Here is a 26,266-nt window from a genome sequence, read left to right on the forward strand (position 1 = left end):
AATTTACATGGTAAATACTACAATAAGGATTCTATAATAGCAGAATCAGTATAATCAAGATTAATTATATTTAAATACAATTAAATAATCTATGGAATAATTATGAATTAAGTTAAAATCAGAAAATCAGCAATTGATAAAGTTAAAGGGGGAGAGGAGGGGATCAAAGTCGGGGAGAGGAGAGGGAATCAAAGTGGGGGAGAAGAGGGGATCAAAGGGGCGGGAGAGGAGGGGATCAAAGGGGCGGGAGAAGAGAGGATCAAAGGGGCGGGAGAGGAGGGGATCAAAGGGGCGGGAGAGTAGGGGATCGAATGGGCGGGAGAGGAGGGGATCAAAGTGGGGGAGAGGAGGGGATCAAAGTGGGGGAGAGGAGGGGATCGAATGGGGAGAGGAGGGGAATCAAAGAGGAGAGGAATGAAAGGGGGGCGAGGAGGGGCTCAAAGGGGGAGAAGAGGGGATCGAAGGTAGGAGAGGAAAGGGGATCAAAGGGAGAGGTTTTGATAGACAGAGATTTTGCACTTAATAGACTAATGAATAAAGTCAGAGATTGCAATGTCAGGAGACATGTATCAGAAAGGATAGCTGCTTTTCCCTCAGATGTTTGTCTAGCCTCCCCTTAAATGAATTTTTGCTATTCGCCTCAACCCCTTCCTGTGAGAGTGAGTTCCACATTCTCACCACTCTCTGGGTAAAGAAATTTGTTCTGAATTCCCCATTGGATTTCTTGGGGACTATCTTATATTGATGGCCTCTAGTTTTGCTCTTCCCCACATGTAGAAAATCTCCCTCTTGTGTCTATTCTTACCATAACCTTTCATAGTTTTAAAAACATCGATTAGGTCACCCATCAGCCTTAATATAAAATGTGAAAAACAGTGCTCCCAACACTGATCCTTGTGGAACACCACTACCCACCTTCAGCCACTCTGAATAGCTACCCTTTATCCCGACTCTCTGCTTTCTGTCTTGAAGCCAGTTATCCATTCTGCTACATGTCCCCTGACATTGCAATCTCTGACCTTATTCATGAGTCTATTATGTGATACCTTATCAAAGGTCTATTGAAAATCTGGATAAATTACATCTACTGCATTACCCTTGTTACCTCTTCAAAAAATTCAATGAGGTTGGTCAAGAAAGACTTTCCCTTTTGAAATCCATGCTGACTATTCATTATTATATTTTTGGTTTCTAGATATTCTTTTTTCTCCTTTAGTAGGGATTCCATCATTTTTCCTACCATCCATGTTAAGCTGAGAGGTCTATAGTGCCCTGGACATGTTCTAACTCTCTTCTTAAATACAGATATTATATTAGCTATCCGCTAGTCCTCCGGCATTACACCTTTTTCGAACGAATTATTAAATATGTATAGTAATGCCTCTGCTATCTGTTTCCGAGATTATTTTAAAATGTGTGGGATATAATCTGTCTGGACTGGGGCATTTATCTTCTTTGAGTTTGATTAGTTTATTTAATATATCTCTCTTTATTTTAAATGCAGTTATCTCATTTCTAATATCATCTGATGTCATGTCCACCTGTTCTGTCTCCACCCTTATTTCCCTCAGGAACCTAGTGCTAGCGCCGCTGCAAAAACCATACTGAATTTCACGGGCGCGCTAAAATTGCTGCGCCTACCCGATAAGCCATTAGCGCTCCACCTGGGCGCTAACAGGAGAGGTAATGCATTTTTAGCCCCTAAACTCCAAGGATTACACTATGAGGCGAGATTATATAAACTAGGGTTGTATTCCCTAGAATTAGAAGATTAAGGGAACATTCAACATAAGAAATAGGAGCAGGAGTAGGCCATACGGCCCCTCGAGCCTGCTCCGTCATTTAATACGATCGTGGCTGATCCGATCATGGACTCGGGTCCACTTCCCTGCCTGCTCCCCATAACCCCTTATTCCCTTATCGGTTAAGAAACTGTCTACCTCTGTCTTAAATTTATTCAATGACCCAGCTTCCACAGCTCTCTGAGGCAGCGAATTCCACAGATTTACAACCCTATGAGAAGAAATTCCTCCTCATTTCAGTTTTAACTGGGCGGCCCCTTATTCTAAGATTATGCCCCCTAGTTCTAGTCTCCCCTATCAGTGGAAACATCCTCTCTGCATCCACCTTGTCGAGCCCCCTCATAATCTTATACGTTTTGACAAGATCACCTTTCATTCTTCTGAATACTAACCTTTTGTGTTTTCATGCACAAGTACCCCCAGGTCCCGCTGTACTGCAGCACTTTGCAATTTTTCTCCATTTAAATAATAACTTGCTCTTTGATTTTTTTTCTGCCAAAGTGCATAACCTCACACTTTCCAACATTATACTCCATCTGCCAAATTTTTGCCCACTCACTTAGCCTATCTATGTCCTTTTGCAGATTTTTTGTGTCCTCCCCACACATTGCTTTTCCTCCCATCTTTGTATCATCAACAAACTTGGCTGTGTTATACTCGGTCCCTTCTTCCAAGTCATTAATATAGATTGTAAATAGTTGGGGTCCCAGCACTGATCCCTGCAGCACCCCACTAGTTACTGATTGCCAACCCGAGAATGAACCATTTATCCCGACTCTCTGTTTTCTGTTAGTTAGCCAATCCTCAATCCTTGCCAATATATTACCCCCAACCCCGTGAACTTTTATCTTGTGCAGTAACCTTTTATGTGGCACCTTGTCAGATGCCTTCTGGAAGTCCAAACACACCACATCCACTGGTTCCCCTTTATCCACCCTATTCATTACATCCTCAAAGAATTCCAGCAAATTTGTCAAACATGACTTCCCTTTCATAAATCATGCTGACTCTGCCTGACTGAATTATGCTTTTCCAAATGTCCTGCTACTGCTTCTTTAATAATAGACTCCAACATTTTCCCAACCACAGATGTTATGCCAACTGGTCTATAGTTTCCTGCTTTTTGTCTGCCTCCTTTTTTAAATAGGGGCGTTACATTTGCAGTTTTCCAATCTGCTGGGCCCTCCCCAGAATACAGGGAATTTTGGTAAATTACAACCAATGCATCCACAATCCCTGCCGCTACTTCTCTTAAGACCCTAGGATGCAAGCCATCAGGTCCAGGGGATTTATCTGCCTTTAATTCCATTATCTTACTGAGTACCACCTCCTTAGTGATTGTGATTGTGTTAAGTTCCTCCCCCCCTATAGCCCCTTGACTATCCACTGTTGTGATATTGTTTGTGTCTTCTACCGTAAAGACTGATACAAAATATTTGTTCAGAGTATCTGCCATCTCCATGTTCCTCATTACTAATTCCCTGGTCTCGTCCTCTAAGGGACCAACATTTACTTTAGTCACTCTTTTCCTTTTTATATACCTATAGAAACTCTTGCTATGTGTTTTATATTTTGTGCTAGTTTACTTTCATAGTCTATCTTCCCTTTCTTAATCAATATTTTAATCATTCTTTGCTGATTTTTAAAAGCTTCCCAATCTTCTGTCCTCCCGCTAGTTTTGCCCACTTTGTATGCCCTTATTTTTAATTGGATACCATTCTTTATTTCTTTAGTTAGCCACGGATGGCTCTCTTTTCTTTTACACCCTTTTCTTTTACACCCTTTTCTCCTCACTGGAATATATTTTTCTTGAGAGTTGTGAAATATCTCCTTAAGTGTATGCCACTGTTCATCAACCGTCCTACACTTTTAATCTATTTTCCTAGTCCAACTCTGTCCTCATACCTTTGTAGTCTCCTTTATTTAAGCTGACTACGCTGGTTGAGATCCAACTTTCTCACCCTCCATCTGAATTTGAAATTCAATCATTCTATGATCACTCATTCCAAGGGGATCCTTTACTAGGAGATTGTTTGTTTATTAATCATGATACATTACACAGGACCAGATCTAAGGTAGCCCGCCCCCTGGTTAGTTCCTGATTTGTTTTTGAAGTTTTCAAGATATTAAGTTAGAAAGGGTGAGAAGATTATGGGGTTGAAATTGCCCTGCGCCAGTGTTGTGGGGCGATAACCTCCGAACCTGTGGGTTTTTGCGCCTGGGTCGGAAGTTCCGCTCCTCTCACAGAATTGGGCCACAGCGCACCTGAAATGACGCAGAGTGCTGTCTCAGGTGCTCTGCGTCATTTCTGGGCTGGTATCGGGGCACGCATCTCACGTCGGGTGATGATGTCAGCGCTACGCAGCTGCTCCATGTAGCACCACACAACACCCCACCCCTTCATTTGAAGGAGAAGACCACTGCAGACTCTGCAGCCCCATTGGTGGGCACCACTGGGCCACTTGGGACTTTTTTGGCCAGGCCAGCGACCCGGCACCCAAGAGGGTGTGCTGGACTGCATAATGATGGCCCGGCTGAACCAACAGTCGCCATTGTTGGGCCAACTAAAAAGTCAGCCGACATAAAAACACGGCGGCTGCGGCATAAAAGCCCCCCCCCACTTTAAGGTGCATGTATGGTAACTTCGCACCCCGCGAATCTGTCCTGAACATCGTCCCACACCAGCCTCATGTCCCACGGGGCAATTTCCCCCGCTTGGTGCAAAGGGGTCGGCGCGGGGCGATAAGGTGTTGTGTTGGCATGCATGCTGATTACATCATCGCTGTGTGCGCCCTGACTCTGGGCGTTAATCGGAAGGTGTGGCGCAAACTCATTATTGCCCCCACAACGATGGTGACAATTTCAGTGGAGTCGCTTCTGGCTCCAGTCTGGGCGAAAAGGAGTTTGTGCCCCATTAGCGCCTCCCAGACTTTTCTGGAAGGGGCAATTTCGCCCCGTGCGTATAGCATCATATGTTAGCACCACAAAATGGAGTTAAAATGCCAGTCGGCACTCTACCACCAGCTCATAGCAGTTCCAGCAGTGCACGCCATTTCCATGTTGCTGGTAGTGCTGCCGCTACACTCGATTGTTGGGGACATCACATTCACAGAAGATCATGACATCAGTGAGTGTGCGTCATTGCAGTTACCGGCTGGAGGAAGCAACGACAGGTAGAGGTGGCGTGCAGCAGCAGTAAGCGAGCTTCAGCAACAAGGGATCATCACCAATCACTCACATCTTGCAGTTTGAGTGGTTGTGTGCTACTTCCTACAACTGCAAGAGTTTTATTTAGTGATTTCAAGGTTATTTGGTATCATGGAGTCTTCTGGCAAATACAAAACTCCCTCATTATTTTTCAAACTCTAAAAGTCATGGGGGCTTTACTGGCAGTCGACCTCGCCCTCCAGGATCTACAGTGGAAGGAGCTGAGACAGCGAGAAAGATGGGAACATCTGTTCAAATGGAGGAGGAGGGCCTTACCCACCCGGGGACTTCCGACAGCACTTCTCCTACCTTCAATTAAGTGAGGAGCAGTGTATTAGGAGGCTCTGCTTCACCAAGGAGGTGGTCACAGAACTCTGCCAACTCCTGAAACCAGACCTCCAGCCTCAGACCAGGATGACTATAGCTCCCAGTGGCAGTCAAGGTCACCATGGCCTCCATTTCTTCACCAGTTGCAAGATTCCAAAATTCGTGGAAACCCCCGTGTTTGGACTCATTGAAAAGGAAAGTCGATTTGGAACTATTAAGCAGAAAGTTTGGGGTCCTAAAATGCTTATGGAAGAAATCTACGAGTTTTAACCAAGTTTGGGATTTTTAAAGGTGAATGTTGGGTCTGTGAGAAAAGGGCTGCAAGAAAAGGGGTGGGTTCAACTTCTAAAAGGCCAGTTTGGATATTGGAGCTAATCAAGCTGTCTGGGGACATATTGAGTGAATCAAATTGTCTGGGGAACTGTTTACCCTCGAAACCTGCCCCTAGAAGACATTTACATTTCAATAATCGATCCCAGGAAGTAAGTTTCAACTCGAGCACAACAACCCGTCCAACACATGCATAATGCTAATCACCTTTCCCGCCTGCATAGAAAGCTGGGAGCCAGGCAGACAACTCGACACCAGAAACTAACTTTAGCAATTGCAACTCGAAACCCAGATAATTCTAGCAATTGACACATTTTTCAATCCAGTTACCAGTAACGAGCCCGCCAAAACTCAACGAGCCCGCCAAAATTTAAACAAAGAACCAAGGTTGATTTGGCGCGCAGATAAGGAAGCCTCTACGGGTATAATTGAGGCCTGTTTTTACAGTCAGGACTGCACTTTGTTTCTCCACCAGCTTCGTATGCTTCAGACCTGGTAGACTTCAAGATCAACACACCAGCTTCATTAAACTGGTTCTTCAGAACACCAACCAAGACAGTATCGCAAATGACCAGGACACCAAGCACCGCCGCGGCAGCAAGAGGCTCACGACACAACCACCAGATATTACCAGCAACCGAATTGGTAATATTGAGCCACAGCGACCAACGATTTCAAAACCGAAGTCAACTCGACGAAAACCCGAAGATTCACAAGCTTTTCCACTCTACTAGCTGTCCCTGAGCTACTTTCGGGTAAAACATTAACTAAAAGAACTTTAAAACCTACTGCTTAAGGAAGAAAGTGGGTACTTACCCCATAGATCCAAATACGTGCCCTACCCAACTGAGGAACACGCAGCAAGAAGTCCTCTCCTACGTTCGGGGTACGGCGAGCCGAATCAACAAAATCCAACGAACCCCGAAACCATGACCCATTGCCAACTGTCAAGGAAGGATTGGTGAGCATAGTCCCTGAAGCCCCAGAACCTAACTTAGTTAGATAGGGGAATTGGGAGGTGGGAGATATTGTACTGCTGTGTATTCTCTTGTGTTTTAGTAAAGGATTCCCCATTAGAGTGATATGTTTTTTCTCCTTTAAAGTGATAAGTTTTCTCAGTTTTTAATAAAAGGTGTATTCATTCTTCTTGAATAAAATCCATACCTTCTTTGTACAAAACGATTGTCTGCTGCACTCTATCACATCCCGATTAATAAATCCAAGGGATTGGGAGTGGGAGCGACTCACAACCGCTCTGGGTCAAGGAAGGCAAGCTGACAGACCCACCACCACTTACACAGTGGATACTTCCTTGCTTCCTCCAGCCAGTGACTGCAATGACACTAATGTAAGCCCAATTTTAAAAAAAGGAGGGAGAGAAAAAACAGGGAATTATAGACCGGTTAGCCCGACATTGGTAGTGGGGAAAATGCAATTATTAAAGATGTAATAGCAGCGCATTTGGAAAGCAGTGACAGGATCGATCCAAGTCAGCATGGATTTATGAAAGGGAAATCATGCTTGACAAATCTTCGAGAATTTTTTGAGGATGTAACCAGTAGAGTGGACAAAGGAGAACCAGTGGATGTGGTGTATTTAGACTTTCAAAAGGCTTTTGACAAGTGTGCAAAATTAAAGCACGTGGTATTGGGAATAATATATTGATGTGGATAGAGAACTGGTTGGCAGACAGGAAGCAAAGAGTAGGAATAAACGGGTCCTTTTCCGAATGGCAGGCAGTAACTGGTGAGGTACCGCAAGGTTCAGTGTTGGGACCCCAGCTATTTACAATATACATGAATGATTTTAGAAGAAGGAATTGAATGTAATATCTCCGAGTTTGCAGATGTCACGAAGCTGGGTGGCAGTGTGAGCTGTGAGGAGGATGCTAAGAGGCTGCAGGGTGACTTGGACAGGTTAGGTGAGTGGGCAAATGCATGCCAGATGCAGTGTAATGTAGATAAATGTGAGGTTATCCACTTTGGTGGCAAAAACAGGTAGGCGGAATATTATCTGAATGGTGACAGATTAGGAAAAGGGGAGGTGCAACGGGACCTGGGTGTCATGGTACATCAGTCATTGAAAGTTGTCATGCAGGTACAGCAGGCGGTGAAGAAGGCAAATGGCATGTTGGCCTTCATAGTGAGAGGATTTGAGTATAGGAGCAGGGAGATCTTACTGCAGTTGTACAGTGCCTTGGTGAGGCCATTGAATATTGTGTACAGTTTTGGTCTCCTAATCTGAGGAAGGACATTCTTGCTATTGAGGGAGTGCAGTGAAGGTTTACCAGACTGATTCCTGGGATGGCAGGACTGACATATGAAGAAAGACTGAATCGATTAGGCTAATATTCACTGGAATTTAGAAGAGAGGGGATCTCATAGAAACATATAAAATTCTGACGGGATTGGACCGTTTAGATGCAGGAAGAATGTTCCCGATGTTGGGGAAGTCCAGAACCAGGAGTCACAGTCTAAGGATAAGGGGTAAGCCATTTAGGACCGAGATGAGGAGAAACTTCTTCACTCAGAGAATTGTGAACCTATGGCATTCTCTACCACAGAAAGTTGTTGAGGCCAGTTTGTTAGATATATTCAAAAGGGAGTTACAAGTGGCCTATACGGCTAAAGAGATCAAGGGGTATCGAGAGAAAGCAGGAATGGGGTACTAAAGTTGCATGATCAGCCATGATCATATTGAATGGTGGTGCAGGCGCGAAGGACTGAATGGCCAACTCCTGCAACTATTTTCTATGATTCTATGCAGCAGGAGACATATCTAACATCTCAGTTCGCCATCCATCGCTACATCCGGGGCATCACTGAGGTTCTCTATACTAGGAGAAGGAACTACAATGGGTTCCTGATCGCCAGAGAGAAGCAAGACGAGCGTGCATGTGGCTTTGCCAGGATAGCGGGCTTCCCCATGGTGCATGGCACCATCAACTGCACCCAGGTGGCTTTGTGGGCACTGCATAACAATCCTGAGATCGTTAATCGCAAAGGCTACCACTCACTTAATGTGCAGTTGATGTGCGACCACACACAGCCAACCCTCCAGGTCAAAGCCCACTATCCTGGAAGCAGCCACGATGCCTTCGTCTTGCGCCAGACCAGAGAACCAGCTCTCTTCCAGCCACCACATCAAGCTCGCGGCTGGCTGCTCAGAGACACAGGCTATCCACTCTCCACCTGGCTCATGACTCCCCTCCGCCACCCCAACACTCGTGCACTGCACTCATATAATGAGAGCCATGCTTTCACCAGGAATATCATAGAGCAGACCATCGGGCTACTGAAGCAATGGTTCCGCTACCTTAACCGCACGGGAGGAGCCCTCCAGTACTTGGCTAAGCTTTCAGGTCTTGCAGTGGAGATCTGCTGCTGCCTCACAATTTGAGCATCATGAGGGTGCAGCCCTTGCCATCAGGAATTGTGGTGCCACCTCCTGGGAGAGTCACCACAAAAGATTTCAAACAAAATTAATACATTTATCTCATCAATTCACACATATTTACATGAAAAGTATTAACTAATCACCCTGTGCAATCCCCTAGTGCCTGTCTTTTGTGGCTTTTCCTAATCTAGTGCTCCTATGAAGTGTTCCCCCAGTGGCTGCAGCACGGCTGGTGGCAGACTGCTGAGTGTCTGTGCAGGAGACTTCAGATGACCTTGCAGGATGACGTCGAGCAGCTCTGGATCTCGAAGGCCTGACTAGACTGCACCACCTCGGCAGCAGTCTGGGCTGGCTGGCTGACAGATAGCAGCAAGGACAATGGCGGAGTGGCAGAGGTGGGACCAGGAATGCTGTCATTGAGAGAGGACAGCAGGGAAATGTTCCGCTGACCCACTGCCACTCCCCTGGGGCGGCGTCTCAGCATTCCTAGCAATTTGTTAGAGCACAGATTGCAGGCCTGCTGCAACACCCTGAAAGCCCCAGTTGACTGTGCTAAACGCAGCCACGACAGCAGCAGTCAAAGCTTGGGTGGCATCACGCTGAGTCTGCTCGAGAGCAGGCTGAGCTTCCACTGCAGTACGAAGACGTTGGGTCGTTTCCGCCTGTGCTACAATGGAAGCTGCGACATCACCCATCATGTGCGCCATCACGTCTGGGTCACCGCGTTCTCTTTGGGTGTGCATCATCATTTCCAGGCTGGAAATCCTGCACTCCATACTTTGCACAGAGCCCCGTGCACTGTTGGAGGCGGGCTCCTCCACGCATCTTGACATTGCCGACATGCTCTCTGGCGGGCTTGCCACTGCACCTATTAATTCAGTGTGCATGCCATCACCCATTGAGGTCCTCATCTGAGTCCTTGAGCAGCAGAACTCAGACACTAACTCGCCCGTCAGAGAGCTGGCCCTCCAGCTACCCTTTCCCCCTCACCTAGCTGCAGCTCACTCATGCCCGGTACCTCACCCTCTGCAGATCCTGCTTCTACATTCGGGTAGTGTCAGTTTGTGAGCTGGTGTCTGCAAGTGAGAGATGCAGTGACGGAGTGACTCCTCTCCCCTCACTTTCTGCGATGACATTGGGGACAGACTGTTCGGGTGCTTGTTGATTATCTAAAAGCAGAAAGGGACAAGAGTCAGATTATGGTGAGGTATGGCAAGTCAGAAATGCATGCACACACCATGAGTAGCTTGAAAGTGAGAAAAGATTGTGGACTGAGGGGTAAGTGGAATGTGAGAAGAAGGGTTAGGAATGTTCATACCATTGTTGTCCCCAAGGAGTTGAACCTTGCCGGTTGCAACACGTCTACCACGTGCCGTCCAATTAGCTGGAGTTGTTGCTCCTCCAGCTGGCTGGTCCTGCATGTCCGGCTGGCCCCCGTCTGTCTGCTGCTACTCCTGCCGATTATGCGCCAGCTTAGCCTGCAAGAGAAAGAGAAGTGTGTGAGCGAGTGTACTGCAATGTGTTTGGGTGATGTGTCTGCCATAGTTGAATAGCTGTCAGTGTGTGCAAGGTGCGAGATGTGGGTGTGAGTATTGCAGCAGTGGTAAAGTTGTGAGGCTGAAATGAAGCCATGATTGTGAGGTGCGGATGTTGATGGGTAGCGATTGTTTGTAGGAACGGTAGCATGGTGGTTATGTTACTGGACTAGTAATCAAAAGGTCTGCACTAATTGATGTGGAGACGTAATTTAAATCCAACCGCGGTATTGGCAGAATTTAGATTCAATGAATTAAATAAATCTAGAATAAAAAGCACTTGTCATTAATGGCGACCATGAAACTACTGGATTGTGTAGTTTACTAATGTTCTTTAGGGAAGGAAATATGCTGTCCTTACCTGGCCTGCATGTGACACCAGCCCCACAGCAATATGGTTGGCTCTTAACTGCCCTCTGAAATGGCCTAGCATTGTCCCACAGACTAGTCATCCTCACAGAATCATACTTTTCAAGCAATGTCCCAGGCTCGTTCATCACCATCCCTGGGTATGTCCTGTCCCACCAGGAGGACAGACCCACCAGGGGTGGCGGCATCGTGGTATACAGTCGGAAGGCAGTCCTCGACATTGACTCCGGTCCCCGTGAATTCTCATGGCTTCAGGTCAAGCATGGGCAAGGAAACCTCCTGCTGATTACCCTCTACCGCCCTCCCTCAGCTGCTGAATCTGTACTCCTCCATGTTGAACGGCACTGATGGAGGGGAGCAAGGGCACAGAATGTACTCTGGACGGGGGACTTCAATGTCCATCACCAAGAGTGGCTCGATAGCACCATTACTGACTGAGCTGGCTGAGTCCTGAAGTACAGCACTGTCAAACTGCGCCTGAGGCAGATGGAGAGAGAACCGGCACGAGGGAAAAACCTACTTGACATCGTCGCAGATGCATCTGTCCATAACAGCATTTGTAGCAGTGACCACCGCACAGTCCTTGTGGAGACAAAGTCCTGCACTTTCTATACTCCTCTAGAGTTTCTGCAGTCCTGTCTTCACACTGAGGACACCCTCCATTGTGTTGTGTGGCACCACCACCGTGCTAAATGGGATAGATTCAGAACAGATCTAACAGCTAAAATCTGGCCATCCACGAGGTGCTGTGGACCATCAGTAACAGCATTATATTCCACCACAATCTGTAACCTCATGGTCCGGCATATCCCTCACTCTACCATTACCATCAAACCAGAGGACCAACCCTGGTTCAATGAGGAGTATAGAAGAGCATGCCATGAGTAGCACCAGGTGTACCTAAAAATGGTGAAGCCAACCTGGTGAAGCTACAATTCAGGACTGCAGAAACTCTAGAGGAGTATAGAAAGTGCAGGGCTGCAATTAAAAAGGAAATTAGGAAAGCAAAGAGAGAGCATGAAAACATTTTGGCAAGTAAAATCAAGGAAAACCCAAAGATGTTTTATGAATACATTAAGAGCAAGAGGATAACTAAAGAAAGAGTGGGGCCTATTAGAGACCATAAAGGAAATCTGTGTGTGGAGGCAAAAGACGTGGGTATGATTCTTAATGAATACTTTGTATCTGTTTTCACAAAAGAGAGGGGCGATGCAGACTTTGTAATGAGGAAGGGGGAGTGTGCAATATTAAATGAGATAAACATAGTGATAGAGGAAGTATTAGGGGCTTAAGCAGCTTTGAAACTGGATAAATCCCCAGGCCCGGATGAAATGTTTCCCACGCTGTTAAGGGAAACAAAAGAGGAAATAGCAGCGGCTCTGATCATCATTTTCCAATCTGCTCTGGCTACAGGTGTGGTACCAGAGGACTGGAGGACTGCTAATGCTGTACCTTTGTTTAGAAAGAGAGAAAGGGATAGACCAAGTAAATACAGGCCCAGTCAGCTTAACCTCGGTGATGGGAAAATTATTGGAAAAAATTCTGAGGGACAGGATAAATCTTCATTTAGCAAGATACGGATTAATCAAGGACAGTCAGCATGGATTTATTAAGGGAAGGTCGTGACTGACTAACTGGATTGAATTTTTTGAGGAGGTAACAAGGAGGGTCGATGAGGGCAGTGCATTTGATGTAGTGTATATGCATTTCAGCAAAGCTTTTGATAAGGTCCCACATGGCAGACTGGTCATGAAAGTAAAAGTCCGTGGGATCCAGGGCAAAGTGGCAAGTTGGATCCAAAATTGGCTCAGAGGCAGGAAGCAAAGGGTAATGATTGATGGGTGCTTTTGTGACTGGAAGGATATTTCCAGTGGAGTTTAGCAGAGCTCAATATTAGGTCCCTTGATTTTTGTGGTATATATCAATGATTTAGACTTGAATGTAGGGGGGTATGATTAAGAAGTTTGCAGATAATACTAAGATTGTCTGTGTGGTTAATAATGAAGAAGTAAACTGTAGACTGCAGGAAGATAGCAATCAACTGGTGAGGTGGGCAGAACAGTGGCAAATGGAATTCAATCTGCAGAAGTGAGGTAATCCATTTTGGGAGGGCTAACAAGGCAAAGGAATGCACATTAAATGGTAGGACACTGAGAAGTGTAGAGGAACAAAGTGACATTGGAGTGCATTTCCACAGATCCCTAAAGGTAGGCGGCCACGTAGATAAGATGGTTAAGAAGGCATACGAATACTTGCTTTTATTAGCCAAGGCTTGGAATACAAGAGCAAGGAGGTTATGCTTGAACTGTATAAAACACTGGTTAGGCCGCAGCTGGAGTACAGTGTGCAGTTCTGGTCACATTACAGGAAAGATGTGATTGCACTGGAGAGGGTACAGAGGAGATTTACAAGAATGTTGCCTGGACTGGAGAATTTTGGCTATGAGGAAAGATTGGATAGGCTGGGTCTGTTTTCTTTGGAACAGAGGAGGCTGAGGGGAGACCTGATTGAGGTGTATAAAATTATGAGGGGCCTGGATAGAGTGGATAGGAAGGACCTGTTTCGCTTGGCAGAGGGGACAACAACCAGGGGGCATAGATTTAAAGTAATTGGGGGGAGGTTTAGAGGAGCTATGAGGGGAAATCTCTTCACCCAGAGGGTGGTGGGTGTCTGGAACTCACTGCCTGAAAGTGTGGTAGAGGCAGAAACCCACACCACATTTAAAAAATACTTGGATGTGCACTTGAAGTGCCGTAACCTGCAGGGCTACCGACCAAGAGCTGGAAAGTCAGATTAGGCTGGATAGCTCTTGGTCGGCCGGCGCGGACACGACGGGCTGAAATGGCCTACCAACGTGCTGTGAATTTCTATGATTCTATGAAAAAGAAATACAGGTTGAACCTCCCTTATCTGGAACCATTCCTGGCCACCGGGTGGCGCATGCGCAGAACTCCGACATGAACAAATTGAAGTCCTTCCTCGCTGCCAACTCCCACAATCTCTGGCCTGTCACCGTGATTCACCCCACCCCCATGATCTCCCTGCCGCACTCCCAACCCCAAGCTAGCCCGGCCTGATATCCCCTTGCTCAGTAGCTGTATCATCCAATTTAACGTGACCATCCCTCGTCCGGAAAAATGCCTTATCCAGAACAGGCCAGGGTTCCGGATAAGGGAGGTTCTACCTGTAGTTAAATATTCTATAGGCGCAAAAGGAGAATTAGATAGTGATAGGGCTACTAAGGGATGAGCAAGGTAAACTCACAAGATGATACTGAAATGGAAAGGATATTGAACAGATACTTTGCCCTAGTTTTCACTGACGAGGATATCAGAGAAAATACAAAGTATTACACAGTAGTCACAGCACAGAAACAGGCCATTCGGTCCCAACAGGTCCATGCCGTTGTTTATGCTCCACACCAGCCTCCTCCCAGCCCTCTTCATCTCACCCTTTCAACATATCCTTCTATTCCTTTCTCCGTCATCTGTTTATTCAGCGTCCCTTTAAATGCATTGATACTATTCGCCTCAACCACTCCTTCTGGTAGCGAGTTCCACATTCTCACCACTCTCTGGTAAAGATGTTTCTCCTGAATTCCCTATTGGATTTATTAGTGACTATCGTATATTGATGGCCCCTAGTTCTGGTCTCTCCCACAAGTGGAACCATCTTCTCTACGCCTACCCTATCAAACCCTTTCATAATCTCAAAGACCTCTATCACCCCTGAGAAAAGAGCCCCAGCCTGTTCAATCTTTCCTGATATGTATAACTTCTCAGTTCTGGTATCATTCTAGAAAATATTTTTTGCACCTTCTCTAGTGCTTCTATGCCCTTTTATAATATGGAGACCATTACATGCCCAACCTGCAGATTTATTCATGTGTTTCTGTATCTTGTCGCAGTCTTCCTCTGTATAAAAATTTTGAAATTGTACTTCAAATTTCCCGAGTCCAAATAATTTATGTAAATAGTGAAGTGTTCCCAGCACCGATCCTTGTGGAACACCACATCCCACCTTAGTAATTATCATTAAACCCTACTCTCTGTTTTCTAACCTTTTGGTTTAGTCATTCATGGGATGTGGGCAAAGCCATCCCTAAATGCCCTTGAGAAGGTGCTGGTGAGCCACATTCTTGAACCGCTGCAGTCCGTGTGGTGAAGGTACTCTTACTGTGCTGTTAGGGAGTGAGTTCCAGGATTTTGACCCAGAGATGATGAAGGAATGGCCGATATATTTCCGAGCTGGGATGGGTGTGACTTGGAGGGGAACTTGGAGGTGATGGTGTTCCCAAGTGCCTGCTGATGTTGCCTTTTTAGGTGGTAGAGGTGATAGGTTTGGGAGCAGCTATCAAAGCCTTGGCGAGTTACTGCAGTGCATCTTGTAGATGGTACACACTGCAGCCACGGTGTGCCGGTGGTGGAGGGAGTGAATGTTTAAGGTAGTGGATGGGGTGCCAGTCAAGCAGATTGCTTTGTCCTGAATGGTGTTGAGCTTCTTATTGTTGGAACTGCACTCAACCAGGCAAGTGGAGAGTATTCCATCACACTCCTGACTTAGAAACATAGAAATTTACAGCGCAGAAGGAGGCCATTTCGGCCCATCATGTTCACGCCGGCCAACAAAGAGGCGCACGGCCCTTGGTCAGCAACCCTAAAGGTTACATATAAACCTATGAACAATGACGGAAAGGCCAAAGAGCACCCAGCCCAACCAGTCCGCCTCACACAATTGCGACACCGAATTATACTGAAACATTCTACACTCTACCCCAACCGGAGCCATGTGATCTCCTGGGAGAGGCAAAAACCAGTTAAAAACCCACGCCAATTTAGGGAGAAAAAATCTGGGAAAATTCCTCTCCGACCTATCCAGGCGATTGAAACTAGTCCAGGAGATCACCCTGGCCGTATTCGATTCCCTGCAGTATTTACCATTCATCATCATCATAGGCGGTCCCTCGAACGAGGATGACTTGCTTCCACACCAAAAGGAATGAGTTCATAGATGTTCCAACCCTGAACTCCAGGGGTGGAACTGCACTCAACCAGGCAAGTCGATTAATGTGCAAAGTTAAAGCACATGGGATTAGGGGTAGTGTGCTGACGTGGATTGAGAACTGGTTGTCAGACAGGAAGCAAAGAGTAGGAGTAAATGGGTACTTTTCAGAATGGCAGGCAGTGACTAGTGGGGTACCACAAGGTTCTGTGCTGGGGCCCCAGCTGTTTACATTGTACATTAATGATTTAGACAAGGGGATTAAATGTAGTATCTCCAAATTTGCGGATGACACTAAGTTGGGTGGCAGTGTGAGCTGTGAGGAGGATGCTATGAGGCTGCAGAGTGACTTGGATAGGTTAGGTGAATGGGCAAATGCATGGCAGATGAAGTATAATGTGGATAAATGTGAGGTTATCCACTTTGGTGTTAAAAACAGAGAGACAGACTATTATCTGAATGGTGACAGATTAGGAAAAGGGGAGGTGCAACAAGACCCGGGTGTCATGGTACATCAGTCATTGAAGGTTGGCATGCAGGTACAGCAGGCGGTTAAGAAAGCAAATGGCATGTTGGCCTTCATAGCGAGGGGATTTGAGTACAGGGGCAGGGAGGTGTTGCTACAGTTGTACAGGGCCTTGGTGAGGCCACACCTGAAGTATTGTGTACAGTTTTGGTCTCCTAACTTGAGGAAGGACATTCTTGCTATTGAGGGAGTGCAGCGAAGATTCACCAGACTGATTCCCGGGATGGTGGGACTGACCTATCAAGAAAGACTGGATCAACTGGGCTTGTATTCACTGGAGTTCAGAAGAATGAGAGGGGACCTCATAGAAACGTTTAAAATTCTGACGGGTTTAGACAGGTTAGATGCAGGAAGAATGTTCCCAATGTTGGGGAAGTCCAGAACCAGGGGTCACAGTCTAAGGATAAGGGGTAAGCCATTTAGGACCGAGATGAGGAGAAACTTCTTCACCCAGAGAGTGGTGAACCTGTGGAATTCTCTACCACAGAAAGTAGTTGAGGCCAATTCACTAAATATATTCAAAAGGGAGTTAGATGAAGTCCTGACTACTCGGGGGATCAAGGGGTATGGCGAGAAAGCAGGAAGGGGGTACTGAAGTTGCATGTTCAGCCATGAACTCATTGAATGGCGGTGCAGGCTAGAAGGGCCGAATGGCCTGCTCCTGCACCTATTTTCTATGTTTCTATGTTTCTATGCCTGTGCGTGGATTTTTTTAACGTGTGGTGGCCGTTGCAAACCAGCCATCACACGGGCTTGACAGAGCTAGGCCTTTATTCAGTGGCAAGGGTTAACCAGGACGACTGGAGACCAGCTTTGCTGTACAGACCTAGTGCGCATACATATCACAGTATGGGTTGGCCCGAGCTGCCCCTGGGCCCTCGGCTCTTCTGGGCCCCACACCCTCATTTGCCGCACCTCCGCCACGATCTCTCGCCGCTCCTCCGCCACAAACATGTGTTCACAACAATGAGAGAGATAGGGGCAACATAATAGGAAGTCAAAGGATCTTTCTTCTATGTCCCCGTTCCCCATTACTAGTCCAGTAACATAATAATATACTGACAATAATATACTGACATCTACCCAGCAGCTGTTTCACATGATCATGTCTGCAATTGGTACAGTAAGTGTCACATTCACTTTTCCCACTTTCAGAGGTGGAGGACTGAGCTTTGGAATTGCACTGCAATCGCCATTTTAGGGTGTGAACATTGTGGGGGATGGGGGCAGGGAAGTAAGTCTGTCAATGCAGAAGCTTCATTATCTTAAAGGGGAGTGTCTGGCAGGCAGGACTTGGAGTTCGTCACTGTGAAATTAACTTTGTTTTCCCCCACCATACAGAACCAATGCTTCAAGCTGCGCTGGATTGTGACCTTGCCATTCGATTCTTGCAAAAAGCTCCGGACTTAAATCTCAAATATTATGGGATTCAGGCTCTAGAGATTGCTCTGAGGTACGGCACAGTACAGCACTCCACCTGTACCTGATAAATTTAACTCAGAATTGCTTTACGATTAACTGGATATAAATTGCCCAATAATCTTGCACATTTCCGTGTCCGCTGTGTGCAGTTTTGTTTTTTTGTAACAGAGTTTGCAAGTGTTCCTATCTCAAAGCAGCTACAAGTTTTATTCAAAACAAAATGCTTTACATAGAAACATAGAACATGCGGACCTTTCGACTCCAGGACCCGAGTTCAAATCCAGCCCAGATTGATGGGATGAAAGTTTGTCTACTAGCTGCAAGGATACTGCATAAAATTAGTTTTGAGTGGTCACGGTCTCATTCCTGGTGGGCACAGGCCTTCAGAACAAAGCTCCCCCTAATTGCCAGTCTCACCTCAGAGGCCACAGGATGGCTATAAGTGGCACACTGAAGCATTGGCTTGGAGTGGAGTTTGGGGTTGATACTGAGTACAATAAACTTTAAAAGGAAAGGATTTGCATTTATATAGCGCCTTCCAACACCTCAAGATGCTTGAAACACTGCCAGTGAAGTATTGTTGGAAGTGTAGCCACTGTTGTAATATAGGGAAATATGGCTATGGCAGACAATTTGCGCACAGCAAGATCCCACAAACAGTAATGAGATAATGGTCAATCATTTGTCTTTTAGTGATGTTGGTCGATTGATAAATATTGACCAGGACACTGGGAGCACTTCCCTGCTCTTCAAATAGTGCCATGGAGAAGAGAGAAGGAATTAAAAACTAATCTTTACCTGACCTGGGCATGCTTGATGCTGACACCCAAAATCTGCAGTGTCCAAGATTTTTGTCTTTGTGGGCCATATTAGTGCATATCATGTAACTCTCAGGCTTCATCGAAAGTTGAAGTTAAAATTTGATGAGTTTGATATAATGCTCCTCTGACTTCACTCCCCTTCTGTCCTCTCTTAACCTCTCCCTCCATTTCTATCCATATTCACGGGCACCCCCTCAAAACTTGTTATCTTGCGCAGCCCCTCTAAACTAATTTACAGTGCACTTCTTTCTAAATTTTCAAAAGGCCTTCGTTAAGGTACTTACCATTATATCTGCGCCGTCCAACAAAAGGTCATCCAGTCTAATCCCAATTACCAGCTCTAGGTCCGTAACCCTGCAGGTTACGGCACTTTTAAGTGCCCATTCAAACATCTCTTAAGTGGTGAGGGTTTCTGCATCCAGTTCCAGATCCCCACAACCCTCTGCATAAAGAAGCCCCCTCCCCCCGCTCAAATCCACTCTAAACCTTCCAACAACCACCTTAAAACTATGCCCCCTCATAATAGACCCCTCCACCAATGGAAATAGGCCCTGACTATCCACTATATCCAGGCCCCTCAATATTTTGTACACCTCAATGAGGTCTCATTGTGCCTTGTAGATGGTGAAAAGGCTTTGGGGAATCAGGGGGTGAGACATTCAGTGCAGAATACCCAGCCTCTGACCTGTTCTTGTAGCCACAGCATTAATGGGCTGGTCAATGGTGACCCCACCCCCTCAGGATGTTAATGGTGGGGGATTTGACGATGCTGTTGAATGTCAAGGGGCAGTGGTTCGAATCTCTCTTGTTGCAGATAGTCATTGCCTGGCACTTGCTTGGTACAAATGTGACTTGCCACTTATCAGCCCAAGCCTGAATGTCGTCCAGGTCTTGCTGCATGTGGGGCACTGACTGCTGCTTATTCTGCTCGCAACAGTATCCTGGAGATGAATCTTTAATTCGTGGAGACTGCAGAACAACCCGACCCAGATACCACCAGGAAGGTTGGAGCCTGGCTATGTCACTGTGAGGTGTTGCATAACCTGTTACCTGCTTGTGGCTTCACCCTGGATGAAAAATCTCCAATTCTACTATCCAAAGTCAAAAGCAAGAACAAAGTATGTGGATTAAGGGAAATACTGTGGGACTTCACAGAATTATACAGTGCAGGAGGAAGCCATTCGACCCATCGTGCTTGTGCCAGCTCTTTGAAAGAGCGATTCAATTAGTTCCACTTTTCCTGCTCTTTCTACATTTTTCCTTTTCAAATATATATCCAATTCCCCATTGAAATTGACTGAATCAGCTTCCACCTGTGTAATGTAGCACAGCATTTTAGTGTTACATGAACCTGATGCATCCCCTCCGCCTCTGAGCTGGCCCCAATTGAGAAGTGATCACTTGGGAGAATAAAAAATTCTATGAATATCGACCCCTGTGGGACCCCACTATATACTTTCTGAAAAACATCCATTCACCACTACTCTTTGTCTCTTATCATGTAGCCAATTATGTCCCCAAGTTAACATCATCCCTTTGACACCATGTGCTTCTATTTTCTGAATAAATCTGTTGTGTTACTTTATCAAATTGCTTTTGAAAGTCCACATACACATCTACTGCCCGACCTTCATCAATCCTCGTTGTTACTGCAAAGAAATCTCATCACTGCAACCATTCTGGTAAATCTCCCTAGCACCCTCTCTTAGGCCTTGACATCCTTCCTAAAGTGTGTCACTCCGAATTGAACGCAGACTTCTACAGTATGGAGGGCACAAGCATGGCACTGACTCTTGCTACCTTCTAGATTTTATGGTATGCCAAACGCTCAACAGAGATAACACAATTTGGAGATAAAATTTTAATACTGGTTCAAACAGCAGAATATTTGTATTTTCAGTCCCGGAATGTGAGCATCGTTATTCTTATTCCCCTTGAGAAGGTGGTGGTGAGCAGCCTTCTTGAACTGCTGCAGTCCCTGTGGTGAAGGTCCTCCCACAGTGCCGTTAGAGAGGGAGATCCAGGAGTTTGACCCAGCAATGATGAAGCAATAGCCGATATCTGTTCAAGTCGGCATGACGTGTGACTTGGAGGAAACCGTGTGCCTGCTGCCCTCATTCACTGAAGTTCAGGCAAATATAACCCTCCAGGCAATAACAACTTGCATTTATATAGCACTTTTAATGGAGTAAAACATTCCACGGCACTTCACAGGGAATGTTAGCAAACAAAATTTGACACCGAGCCACATAAGGAAATAGTAGGACAGTGACCTAAAGCTTAATCAAACAGGTAGGTTTTAAGGAGCATCTTAAAGGAGAGGCAAAGAGGTTTAGGGAGGGAATTCCAGAGCTTGGGGCCCAGGCAGCTGAAGGCACAGCCACCAATGGTAGAGCGATGCAAATCGGGGATAGTCAAGAGGCCAGAATTGGAGGAGAGCAAACATCTCTTGGCAGGGGGGGGGGGGGGGGGGCCAGGGGGCAGGGGGCAGGAGGCCATGGAGGGATTTGACCATGAGGATAGGAATTTTAAAATCGAGGTGTTGTTGGACCGGGAGCCAATATAGGTCAGCAAGCACAGGGTGATGAGTGAACAGGACTTGATGCAAGTTAGGACACAGGGAGCTTTGGATAAGCTGAAGTTTGCAAAGGGTGGAAGATGGGAGGCCGGCTAGGAGAGCGTTGGAATAGTCGAGTTGAGAGTTAACAAGGGCACGGATGAGGGTTTCAGCAGCAGATGAGCGGAGGCAGAAGATTACAGGATCAGTGTTGAGGTTTGGACATGCGATCCAACTGCTGTCCTTTAAATTCATGGACCATTTTGCAATAGTCCAGGGCATTGCACCAACACTTGATATACATGCAACAACGTGCCAGGATAGGAAAAGGTACAAATGTGTTAGGATCCTAGTGTGTCGTTAGGAAAACCCTAAAGGTGAGAAAGAACATAATGGAAGAGAACATAGCAACAGGAGTAGGCCATTCAGTCCCTCAAGCCTCTTCCATCATGTAATTGGATCATGGCTGATCTGTATCTTAACCATCTTCCCGCCTTGGTTCCATAACCCTTAATTCCCCAACTTTTCAATTGACCCCGGGAACAGCTTTTGGTGGGGGGGGGGGGGGAGTTCCAGATTACCACGGCTAGCTTTAAATGTTAAGGTTATGCCCCTTGTTCTGGACCAGAGGGAGTCGGTCGGGTCTATGGAGCAGAACTGTGAGAGTGACGAGGTCCTGGGGAATGTGACAGGGACAGCAGAGCCCAGGAAAGAAGATTAGAACACAATAGGTTAGCAGCTTATCACTAAGGATAAGGAGGATTGTGGGTTATCGGGGAGAGGGAGAGGCAGTTCAGCATGTGCCAGAGACAGCTCTGCAGAAGAAGCCAGAGCAAGGTCAGGCTGGGATGCTAATGAGCAGATTAATTTATTTTAGTAATGTTGGTTGAAGGATAAATATTAGCCAAGACAGCGGGGAAGAACTCCCTGCTCTTCTATGAAATAGTGGCTGTAGGATCTTTTATGTCTACCCGAGGGGGCAGGTGTGGTTTAACATCTCATCCGAAAGACGGATGGTGTAGCTATTACCTTAAGAACCAAGTCCCAACATCTATACTGCAGAACTGGACATGCTACGAGAGTTACATCATATTTAATGACCAAAAGTAGCCATGTTATAAAAAGGGTATGAAAGTAGAATGCAAGGTGTCTTCAGTGCGGTACTTCTGACGATCAACAGCCTGGATCGGTAACGCTCCTGGTCCCCGATGGGTATCCTACTTGTCAGTATAAGAGACACATTTGTTTGCTTGTAATCATATGTACATTCAATAGATTTGAAAGTTAACCTGTGCAGAGTCCGAGCCTTTCATGGACTGGAGCAGCTGTCCCAATTGATAACAGTCCAACGCATGCTAGGACAGAATTGGAGAGCAAGAAGCAGCGTTTCAGGCTGTGGATCGGGCAGCAGATTCCCCTGTATGTGTGTGGTCCACGTTATTGTGGATATCTGAACGGAATATATGGAATTAAGGACAGTAAAGTAAACAGGATATATGAAAATGTATAAGCCATGGAAGAATAGCTGGGAGAATGTCAGATTGCAAATAGTGCAACATCAGCATAGCTAACAGTCTTTCTCAAGGTTTCAAGTCACTAACTCCTGCCAATGACATCTAATTGTAACATAAAATAAATCTGCAGAATTGCAAGGTCTCAGTTAGTAGTCACACCATTAGATTGAAACATTTAGAGGCAATGCTTGAGCTTTCAAGAAGAACATCTCATATAGATTGACGAATGAGTGGCTGAGTTAGACTGTCAATCCATCTGTATTTTGTTACCTGATTTCAAAACTGTATAACTGTTAACGCTTTACGATGGAACTTCACCTATCCATAGGGAGTGTGTACGCTCTATCCAGAGAGTATATCTTCTGTCTGATAGGTCTTACTGGCCGGTAATAAAGACTGCTTTGTTCAAAGCACAAGAGGTATTCGACTCAGTAATTTTACTGAACCAGATTGAGGTAAAAGAATCCAGGAATTTACACTCCCAGCTATTCTTCCATGGCTTATACATTTTCATATATCCCGTTTACTTTACTGTCCTTAATTCCATATATTCCGTTCAGATATCCACATCCCTCCTTTTATCATTCTATGATAACATTTAGAATCATTCTAGGAGTATTGCATTCATCCGTTCGCACTCCCTTTCCAGAATCATATTATTGTTGAGTAGTTCTCTAGTTTGTTGGATCATAACCCGGGAACCCTTGACCACAAGAGGGTCTGTTAACCTTGTACTTTACAGCAGAGGTTAAGGCAACCAACAATCAAACAGCAGGTAATTATTATTAGATAGGATCTCCAAGATCCACCCAGAAACCAATCAAACCTGCTAAGTTTTTTTGCTGGTGTGGATAACTTCTTCACCTCGCTCCTTATGTGATCGGCAAGGTGGGTTATGTTTTCTGAACTATCAGGAATGTAAGTGCAACATTCAAATCCTATCAGGGCACACGTTCCCCCTTTCTCAACTAACAGGTAATCGAGGGCCATTCGGTTTTGTAATGCTACGGTCCTTATCGCTACCATTTCAGCTGTGATGCCCTCCAGAGCCTCAGCAGTGCGGTTAGCTACCTGTTCCAATATCGTTTCTTTGAATCCATCTAACAGTCTCAGTTAGGGTCAGTGGAACGGTGCGCAAAGGAATTCCCCCTTTGGAATGTATAGGGATATGTGAACACACCCAGCATCTAGTGAAGTGCCCTTTTTCCGCATAAACGTAAGATATATACAAAAAGGTGTTTACATGGAGCTCTCGCCTTTGTCTTCCTTCCCGTGCGCCAAAACTGTCATATATCAACACTATTATGCAGACAGTGGCATACAGACACAGTCTCATCTTATGGCTCAGGATTCAGATAAATAGTCCAATTATTTTGCTGATTAAAAGAGTTCAGTTTTCCCGTCTCTCTTCTCAGGTCACCGTCGGTGTAGCTGGCTGTCTATCACTACGGGTAAAAGTTCAAACTGGTCCACGTTCCAATTTAGGATGCCAACGGCCTTGTTCAGCTATGGAGAAGAGGAAGTCTGGAACAGAAACAGGAGTTAGAATAACCAGTAAAATAGGTTCGTTAGAGGGTGGTGAGCTTGCAGTGGTGCAGGTGAACCCAGGCACCCCTCCCCTCAACCTTGGCTGCAGTGGGGGTAGTGAGTGAGACCTAAAAAGGCCCCTCCCATTGTGGCTCTAATCCCTTCCGAATCCATACTTCCCTGGTGCCACGAGGGACAATGCGGGTAAAACTGGGAGGTCGAGGTGAGCATCTTGAACCTGGTTGTGAACTAGTCGCAGAGCCTGAGTCAGAGAAAGAACATAGGTGGTCATCAGTCTAGCTGAGATCTCATATCTAGGAACAATTTCCCTCATTAACACCTTAACAGTCTGAGTCTTATTGCCCAGGTTAGGGTAGGCTTCAATCCATCTGCCAAACACATCTACTATTACTAACACATATTTGTAACACTGAACTTTTTGCAACTCAATGTAGTCCAACTGAAATGTCTCAAAGGGACCTTCGGGTAGGGGCGTTTTACCCCAATCACAGGGGACTCCCTTCCCTGGATTATGTTGCTGGCCAACCAGGCAACGACTATTGGTTTCTGGGTGAGCGCCTGGAGTCTAGGGTGCCCCCAAGTAGCCAAAAGCGTATCACTTGTTGCCCTTGCTCCACAATGAGTAGCAAAATGCAGACATTCTGTAACCCATGAGGCCAACTCGTCAGACATGCAAGTCTGTTCCGCAGGAGTGGTCCAGAGTTTAGAAACATTGTCATAAGTACATGCATAATATTTCCACAACAGTTTATCTTTTTCAGGAGCGTCCTCCTGTGCTTTTATAACATCTTGGATGGTTGGCATTGGTTTTTCCGAGGCTAACTTATCCTTCGCAGGATTTTTAGTCTGACTCATAATTTTGGGCACTACCATCTGTTGGTCACGAGAGGCCTGTTTGGCCTCTTGGTCAGGACAACAATTCCCTATATCAACCAGAGATTTTCCGGTAGTGTGGGCAGTACATTTGACAATGGCAATGCGTTTGGGGAACATGAGGGCTTGCAACAAATCAGATACTAGCTGTTTATGAGATATCTCATTCCCCTGTGAGGTTAGGAATCCCCTATTTTTCCATAATTGTCCGAAATCATGGGCCACCCCAAAGGCATACCTAGAGTCGGTATAGATATTGACTTTGAGATAGTCGGTTTCAAAAGCGGCAGATTCCAAGACCTGATTCTCCTGGTTTACTATGGCGTATCCTGAGATTCGTGTATCTTCTGGATTAATAGAAGTACTTCCGTCAACATACATAAACAATCATGACTGGGTTCTTCCTCATCTTGGGTTGGCTCAGTAAGAATACAGTCTGGATCTTCCATTGGTACATCAACTAAATCTTCCCTGACTGATGTGGCCTCTTAAATTAAAGATAAGCAATCATGACTGGGTTCTTCCTCATCTTGGGGTGGCTCAGTAAGGAAACAGGCCGGATTAATTGCAATACAGTGCCGAAAGGTCAGTTGAGGATTGCCTGTGATTTCAGTGGGTTCTGTCGGATAGAGGGCCAGTCCACATTGCCCTGCGCTGGGATCTCAATCGGATCAATGGGAGTATAACCCACTTGGGAGGGGTTCTCTGCCCACACATGAGGATCCACATAGTCAGGTATGTCCGAGCCAGTATGATGCTGTAGAGTCGTTAAGACCTTCTCGGGGTCCCCATGAAATTGGACTGTTTCGGCCATGTTTTACGATTTGCACATCCCGGCTGGTAGGGTCAGCCTCATCTATGGCCTTGCGTACCATAACTCCCAAATCTTTAGCATGGTGAGGGGCTAATACTTCACGAGCAATATGCGGTGCCATTGTTAGGGGCTGTTTCCACAGATTCTTATCCACTTCCACAAAATCTGCCTCTCTTTCCAGTCCAGTCACTCTAGCCCTTAATAGAATTCCCTTCACTTCCCCT

General features: G+C 45.9%; 1 protein-coding gene across 3 annotated transcripts in view; it reads right to left on the reverse strand.

The window, feature by feature from the left end:
• LOC139251728 (uncharacterized) overlaps positions 1-26,266 on the reverse strand; it is a 53,047-nt gene that overhangs the window by 12,897 nt on the left and 13,884 nt on the right. Inside the window, exon 4 of one of the 3 annotated variants that reach the window (XM_070873279.1) lies at positions 20,583-24,331. The exons of the other annotated variants lie outside the window; for them this stretch is intronic. The gene's annotated coding sequence lies outside the window, so the exon portion shown is untranslated. Of the gene's footprint in view, positions 1-20,582; positions 24,332-26,266 lie in introns of those variants that run through there. 3 annotated transcript variants of the gene reach the window in all.

This window comes from Pristiophorus japonicus, unplaced genomic scaffold (genome assembly GCF_044704955.1).
Source record: "Pristiophorus japonicus isolate sPriJap1 unplaced genomic scaffold, sPriJap1.hap1 HAP1_SCAFFOLD_433, whole genome shotgun sequence".
In the NCBI taxonomy this organism is placed as follows: Eukaryota; Metazoa; Chordata; class Chondrichthyes; family Pristiophoridae; genus Pristiophorus; species Pristiophorus japonicus.